Raw genomic sequence first — 8,695 nt, forward strand, 5'->3', positions numbered from 1 at the left:
AGGCAGGGTCTGGGGTCCGTGCCTCTCAGTTTCTCCCCCCCGTCCCCCCCGTCCCCCTCAGGAACAGTGGAGTCTCAGAGTGTGGCACTGGGCACTGGGTCACTTTGTGACAAATGCCTTGTAATGGAAGTAGGTCACTCTGTTTGATTCGCCTCTGGCTTGGTTTTTCTTACCACAGCAGGAAGGAGGATGAAAAAAAAAAGTTTAAACCTGGGTCTGTGGCACGGAGGTCGGTCGAACCTCATGCATATAAATGAAAATACTCCAGACTCTGGATGTTACTGCTCTGACACTCAAACCAATCAAATACAAAATATATGTGGAATCTTCTGGTCCTAAATCCTGGATGTAATACATCATCTTATATATATATATATATATATATATATATATGAATATATGTACAGTATATATATAATACATTGTATTATATTTACAACTATATGTACATGTAATTCAATGGCAGTGATGTGTTAAAGCTTGAACTGAACCTTTACAAATATGAAGACAAATTAAAAAAGTCAAATCCTCCAACGGCTGCTGTGTTGATACAAGTCCATGAAGACGTGTTTGACCTCCAGCAGACAGATGGACGTGGGGTCATTTCTGTCCCTGGGGGGTGATCTTAAACAGATCCATATGTTTTTTGCCTCCAGTGGCGTGTGAACAGAGCGAGGACGAGCAGCCGCTCTCCTGGACGCCGGCCTGTTCTAACAGTGGAGCCCAGGAGCCGTCTGTTCCGCTGCTCATCCTCTGAGGTTGGTTCAAAGTCAGGGAGGAGCTTTAAAAGAGTCGTTTACTGGAGTGTTTTTTTTTTTTGTTTGTTTGTTTTTTTTTTTCTGCTGTTTTTATTTTGCACTCAAGTTGGAGGAGTTGGAAACAATGAGTCTGTTTCAGAGAACGAATCACAATTTGGGGTCAGTCTGACCCTAAATGTGCAGTGGCCCTTACATGGTATTTTTATTCCAGTATAGTCTTTTGAGTCTCATCCACTCAGCCCCGTTGATTTCACCTCCACTCCGTTTCCAGATTGTTCTGTGAGGCCAGGATTCCAGTCACACTGTGAATCCATTCTCCCTGCTCTGGGCCAGATCATTATCCAGAGTGAGGGATGGACATGAGCCGCTTCTCATTCATTCGTCACCGCCGGCTGATGTGTTTCTGCACAGACGTTATCTCAGGACCCAGCGTTCCCAGACCGGATGTTTTCTTTGGAAATCCTCGGAATTTAAAGGTGAATGTTTTGGAGAATCGGCGTTGAGATAAGGAGCGTGCGTCTCCACGCTGAGACCCTCCCAGCAGGGGTCAGGGGTCGACGTGAAAGTGAGTCCTGCTCTGGGAGCTGATGTTCTGACGAACACAGAATAGTTTTTGACAACATCCAAAGGTTTTTATAAAGTGAAATGGAGTTTTATTTTCATCCCAGGATTTTTCAAGGGTGGGGGCCGTTTTCATCATAGGTCATCAGAGGTCAACAACCCAGACATTTTCTGTTATTCTGGTTTAATTTTAGTTTAATTTGTTGAAAATAATCTCCTGCTTCAGGCGTGAAGAAAAAAATAACTGAGGGCCAGTTGCCTGCCTAAGACTTTTGCTCTTATTCTTCTGGATCATAAACAGAGTGTGAACCAGAACTTGGCTCAGTTATTAGGCCTGATTAAATTTAAGTGGACTGTTAGGGCCGGACAGAGAAGTGGGCTGCACTGACGGCCGTTCTGTTGTTTTTTTACGACTGAACATCATCGTCCTCCTGACGTTTACTGGACCGGTTTCATCACAGTGTTTGGATTCTCTGACCATTGGTGGGAAGACCACCATTCCCAGACATTTCTCCCTCCTCTTGGAACGCTCAGGGTGAAGCCTCCCCCCCCCCGCCCCCCCCCCCCCCCCCCAGACACGACAGCATGTGATCAGTCTGTTGGTCTGAACCTCGTCATCTGCTGCTTTATGAAGCTCGTTAACTCGTTAGCCTCAAGTCGGCCAATGAAATATAAAAGTAAACTATGGACATAACATGTACCCCCACGGCCCCCGCCCCCCGCCCCAAACCACATCGGTGTTTGTGAGCCAGATCCTGCAGGAAGTGGCTCTGAATGTTGTGGAGCAAAAAAACAAACAAAAAAAAAAAACCATCAGATTGAATTCAATGATATTCCAGGATAAATACATTACTGTGTAATTAAAGGCCTGAAGGTCAAAGGTCAAATACACTGGAAGTGTTCCATATGTATTTATATATATTTGCAGGACAAACGCTGACCTCGTCTTCCTTCTTGACATAAACACCACGATGACCAAACGTCTGTGATTCAGGTCCAGTAGAAGCTCGGCTCAGAGGCCTCGCTGTAACGACACCGCGGTTTGAGCCCCGTTCAGCAGTTTGTTAAAATAATTAAAATTTCATATCATTTCTCAGCCTGCGTTTTATTAAAGCGAGGCTGAAGGAGCGGCCGTTAAACTGCAGGAAAATAAAGCTGTGATTTTTACACACTTGAATTTACGAAGCCCTCGGGGTAAAACTGTTTTTTTTTTTTTTTGTTTTTTTTTTCAGATGTATGAACATGGAACTGCTTATTATTTAATATGAGGCTAATTGCAGATTTTAATTTAACTGTCTTTGGGTGTAATTAACAGAGGAAACCTTTTTACACCCTCTGTGCTTTTAAAGGTGAGTGTCGTGCATTTACCCCGTACTGTGCCAAATAAACCGTGCACTTGAGGCTTTTACCATAAGAGCCTGTTTATCATCAGCTTTCATTTAATGAACGGTTTTATTTGAATTACTCCAATTTAATTGTGTGCTATTATATTTTCTAGTTCATTCAGGTCACAGAAAAAAGTTCCAGTCGGTGGAAAAGTTGTGTTTGACTGGTACCGACTCTAATGTTTCATCAGTTTTTATTTATTTATTTTTTTACTTTTTTAAAAAAAAATCCCAGCTTGCATTGCAGTAGGTGGACGCCCTCCACACTGGCCCATATTAAAACTGTGATCCCAAAGCTCTGGCCAAAGTGGTGTATAGTCACATGACTTTTTATATGAGCCACTTAAGTCGGTAACAGGAAAACAGTGACATTCGGTTCTGAGAACTGTTTTTTCTTTGTAATGATTTTCTTTTTAAAAAAAAAAAAATTTTTATTTTAAATTTTTATAATTTTTTATTTTTTTTGTAATGATTTTTTTTTCCTTGTTGTTTCTGTTTCGTTCGTATCATTCCTGGAGAGCAGAACTTATATCCAGGGAACTGGACCTCAACCGTCAGCGGTCGCCACTTGCCCTCATCTCTAACTGAACTGAACTCTTATGAACTGATTCAAACATTTGTCTGGTAAAAACACAACTGTATAAACCCAAAAACATCAAGTCAAATGATGTGGCCTAATGGCAGTTCTCGGTACTGCTGAAAGTGGGCCAGGTCCATTTATATCGTATATATATCACCGTGGCTTTGAGACAAGTTTCATTAAATCCATGACATTTTTCCTCCATTTTTTTTTCTTTATGGTCCACCATCAACACACTGACTAATTGCATCATTAAGTCTGATTATCAAATTGACAGCCTGGGCTCCGGACTGTTCTCTAACGAGCTGAAACTGAATTCCAACTTTTCTCCCGAGTGAGTCTGGGTTCTGCTGAGGGTCACATTGTCAGCCTGGTCACAACTCTGCAGGTTTTATTGTAATAATTGAAAACTTGTCCTGTCTGCTCCAATACTCTAACACACTGCAGGAGTGCGCTGTTGTCCACGACCTCACTTCCTCTGCAGCCTCCTCTCACCTGAATGAGGCGCTGTTGTGACTGATGACTCAGCTGCCGACGAGAAACTTCCGAAACGGACCACAGACGGGTTCCACTTCACCAGTCACGAGACCCTCGGAATAACCCCCCCAGCCGCTTCTTTATTATATTCTTTATTATAGTATTTATTATTTGACACAGATCGTCAGTTTTGTCTGTGGAAAATTATCTCGTTTCACTTAATTGTTCTAAAAACTATGAATGATTTAATGCAGATAATTTGTCCTTGTCAACAGTGACAGGTGGAACAAAAACATAAGAATAATAATATTAACCTTCTTTGTGTGACTTTCTTCAATTCCTGTGAGTACATCTGTGTTGTGTTCAACTAAACAGGCTTCACAGTGATCATTTAAATTTTATTACATATACTTTTTTTTCAAGTTCTGTTTGTGCTTGCTGGATTTGTCTATGGTGAAATATGTGCCATGGCTGAAAAATCAGTTAAATTTTATTACATATACTTTTTTTTTTCAAATTCTGTCTGAATTACGATTTATCTGAGAATGATCTTCACGTGTTGGAGTGATTTTTTGGCCACGTGTTGGGCTTCAGTTTACAGCTGCTGTTGAAGGAACGTTCTGTGTTTGGTTCCTCTCCCACTGAGCAGCGCTGGGACCATAGAATGTAAATGCTCTCATTGTACATTCTGAAAGATAAGGTTGGTTTCACTAAACAACATCCATCACAGAAAATGAGAACTGACGTGACGCGAACATCAAACGTTTCTCCAAACCACTGTAATCTCTTTGAAGCACATTTAAAATAAATACAAAACATGTGGAGAAAACGTGTGATTAAAAAAAAACCCTGATTTGTCACATTAAGCGCACACTCGCCGCCTGACACTGAGATAATTTTGTTTTCTACACAAAAAACACGCTAAAGAAAAATCTGACAACAGGAAAATGATAAGTCTTTCATGTCATCCAGGGCTGAATTATTTAATCTGCTTAATGAAAGTCAATAAAAAATCTGAGTCTGTGTGACAGACGCATCGGGGTGAAATTAACTGTGAAAAAGCTGGCTTTAAATAAAACACCGGGGGTCTTTCATTATTGAGGATCTTCACGGTTCAGTCCATGGAATAAAGAACCGGAACACGGGGGAGGCTTTAAGTCCCAGCATGCTCTGCTCTAACAAAGAAAAACCCAATTTGTGGCATGAAACTCGTCATGACATTTAAAGAAGAATTCATAAAGCACAAATATGAAATCCAAATGTGTTTCTGTCTCCGTGATGTATCTGAACTAACTCCCAGTCATTATTAAAGCTTCTTATTACCCCACCAGTCCCGTAAAAAGACCAAATGTGAACATTTCTCCTCCTCTTATTTCTTTATGTTCCTATTAATCACACGGAAGTAAATTTAAAACCCACAGACCGGGCCGTGACTCATTCTGGTCATTAACTCCGGGCTGCGGGTTTGAAAAGGTCTGCGTTTTTAGACCTCTCCTGTTCCCTGACTCATATTTATATCTCATTATATGTTAATAACTGAAATTCACTCCCAGTGAACAGTTCTGTGTTGACATATTCTGTAAAGACAATTTGTTCAACAGAAGCAAATCTCATTAGAACAAAGCCCTAAACCGTGGGCTGTTAATGTCAGACATGATATTTTTAAAACCAGGAACCGAATGAAAGAGCGTTTGATCAAAACCAGTTGTTGAGTCACTGGGCTGTGAGCACTTTCTATGAGCTAAAGGTCAAAGTCTATGAGCCAAAGGTCAAAGTCTCAAGACCAGAAGAAATGTACACAAATGTAAATCCTCTGATTTACCACTCATCACACTTCCTGTTTACACACGTGACGGCAGGTTGTTGGTTCCCAGTCGAAGGACTTGATCAAACCACCGTTAGAAAACACAACATGTACTGAAAACATTTACTGGTCTAATATAAATCATCAAATATACATCCCATGAATCCTTCCAGCACGTTCTCTCCATCACTCCGTACCTACTTCATTTGGGTGGAGCAGAGTTCCCGCCCTGTGTGTCGGCGGCAGCGGCTGGCATTCAGAGAAAGAGCGCAGTCCTCGGTGAATAATTATCCTCCGTGTTGAGGAGAATTTTAATTTAGTTCGCAGTGAAACAACAGCTCTGTGGACACACACACACACACACACACACACACACACACACACACTGTGGAGGGTTTGACTGTTTGGCTGCTCATTTAGATGTTTGATACATCCCACAGCAAAAAGAACGGCTCTCGGAGATTAAATTCTGACGGAAAGACGGCAGAATTGTTGTTTGAGGTTTTACTGTGGTGTGGATCGGAGTCTTACCGAGGATCAGAAGAAAGATTAGTGAGAAAAAGTTACTGCAGTCACTGAACTATTCCACTGTCAGTCAACTGGCTTTGAGAAATGCAAAATAACCACAGTCATTCATTCATTCACCTGGTGTCAGTACCAGCAGTCACCAGGTGAGGGCGGGCTTAAACAAACCACCATTCACACTCACATTCACACTAACATCCTCCACGTTCTGTGTGCGGTTGGAGAAACATCTTTACATTGAGAAAAGGTTTCTTGAAATCAAAGTTTAATCAAAGTTTAATCAAAGTTTTTTTTCCAGTACCACGACTTTGAGACTTTGAGACTTTGAGACTTTCATAGAGGTTCTTTAGCACAGCACTTGATGATGGTGTAAGTACGGCTCCTCGGGGGCTCGGTCTATTATACTTAAATCACTGCAGCCTTTTACCTTCGATTCTCACTAATATGTGAGCAGTATAAGAGCCGTGACAGGAGGAGGGTTCATCTGAGCTCAGCTCCTCTGGTCATTGAATCTGCTCCATGAAGAACATGTTGTTCCACGGCCTGGACTGGGTTTCAAGTTGGTTTATTTTCAGACAATATTATTGTAATAATAATATTGTATATCACTGACTTCATCTTTAAATACTAGTCTCAGGTTCAGTGAGTGACAGATGTTTTTGTTATTCCAGCATTTTCTGCAGCTTCGACAGACCTGCTAACCTTGGTTAGCTAACGGTTAGCTTGTTTTTCTCTGAACAGGACTGTTGCAGCTAACGTTAGCCGGTCATCTTCCTGATGTATTCAGTGTAACTGTGGGTGGTTCCATCTGGATACACTCGGCTCGTGGTATAGTCTGTGTTTTGTTTCCTGATAAAGACTTAAAAATGCAAATCTCTCCTGTTTATTTTGTTCCATATGCACAGCATTAAGCCGACCTTTACGTTTAAGCTCCGTGCATTAGCAGCATGGCTTTGTTGTGGATGATTTTTACCAAAAAACACAGCTGCATTATAAACCAGCCTGAAGTCAGTGTGTGAGGACGGGTCTTAACGCTGCTCATCTCAGAATAAGAACAACTCTCAGTGGGATTAAAACCATAATTATAATCCTAAACCGGCGTCTCTCTCTTCATTAGACAAATCAGCATCTCTGTGTGGACCAAACACCAAATGCTAATTAGCACTATCTTTAAATTAGCAGCTAGATTAGGAATGAGAGAAAAAAAAAGAAATAAAAGTTGTTTGTGGAATGAGAGGCCGACCGTCATGGATGACCACGCTGATCTCCATATCTCCCAAACACAGACGGGTTTCTCTCTGTGGTCACGTTCACTTCAGAGCAACGTTCCTGCAGAAGCTGCTGTTTACTGTTTTATAAGGACTGAGCTTGTGTTTCTGTGCTGAGCCACAGATTGAGAATCCCAGGTGGAAACATGACCGTGGAATAAAGCTGTGAGTGTCCGACAGCTAAAGACTTTACATCAAGATAAAGGGGTTCATGTTTTAGCTAACATTTAAACTTTGATCATTAGCACGCTCGGCTAACTCTTAGCCTTCCATCCTATGTTTTAAATGAAACCACTGCCCTCTCTACCTCCTCATCGTTGTTTTTGTTCGATCCACAGCCGCGGTCGGAACTCTGTGGTTTTAATTTTAAACATTTGGCTCCGTGTTAGAGAAGTATTTAAATAACCGGCCGCTGGAGAATAATTTACAAAACCTTGTTTTTACCCCTGAAGCTAAGTCTTCCTTTTTTATTAAAAACCAAACAAACTTCCATTTCCTTGACTTTTCTCGGTGACGTCCCCCGACAGTCGACCTGCTCTGCTCCCCCTCAAAGAGCGGCTGAGGTTTTCACAGCGAGGCTGTTCACGCTCTCTGACAGCGCTGTACTGGATATTAACTGCTCTGGGAATTCATAACAAACACCTGAGGAAGTAAAACAACCTCACACTCCTCAACCTGTTAGTCCTCACAGGAAACCACCAGCCTGACAGACTGAGGCGGGCTTTTACAAAAGTGGAGGGAGCGGGGGTCGGGGTGGGGGGGAAATAACAAATAGACGATACAATACAAAACAATGACAGAAATGTGTTTGTTGTTTTTTTCTGCTCCATCACTGTGTGACTAACGTTCAGATATTTTTAGAACAAATAAAATAAAAATATATATATTTTCATCAGAATGTTCCTTTTCTGGTGTTGCTCTATTTTTTAACAAATATTTGTGATTAAAAAAATCCCAGCCCTTTCATCTAGGTTTTAGCTAATTTGTTGTTTCTCTGTTATTTATGAGCCATTTCTGAACTAAGTCTAACTCCGTATTTTTTCTCCTTCTCTTCCTTCAAACTGATTGTTGAATCTAAGATAAACCATAACAACCGTTTCCTCTCAGTGAAATAAAAACACTGACTCTGGAGCAGAATTTTGTTTGACCCAAAACAAAAGGATTTTTAGACTCAGGTCATGTGTTGTTTTTCTGTTTTCTATTCATTTGATTTTTAAATATATTTCAAAGATACCTTTTTGATGTTGAAGAAACCGCCGGCCCCAAAAAACAACAACAACAACAACAAGCAGCAGCAGCAGCAGCAGCGGCAGTGACAGCAGCAGCAGGAGGGGGAG

This window comes from Cynoglossus semilaevis, chromosome 3 (genome assembly GCF_000523025.1).
Source record: "Cynoglossus semilaevis isolate Cse_v1.0 chromosome 3, Cse_v1.0, whole genome shotgun sequence".
NCBI classification, from domain to species: domain Eukaryota; kingdom Metazoa; phylum Chordata; class Actinopteri; order Pleuronectiformes; family Cynoglossidae; genus Cynoglossus; species Cynoglossus semilaevis.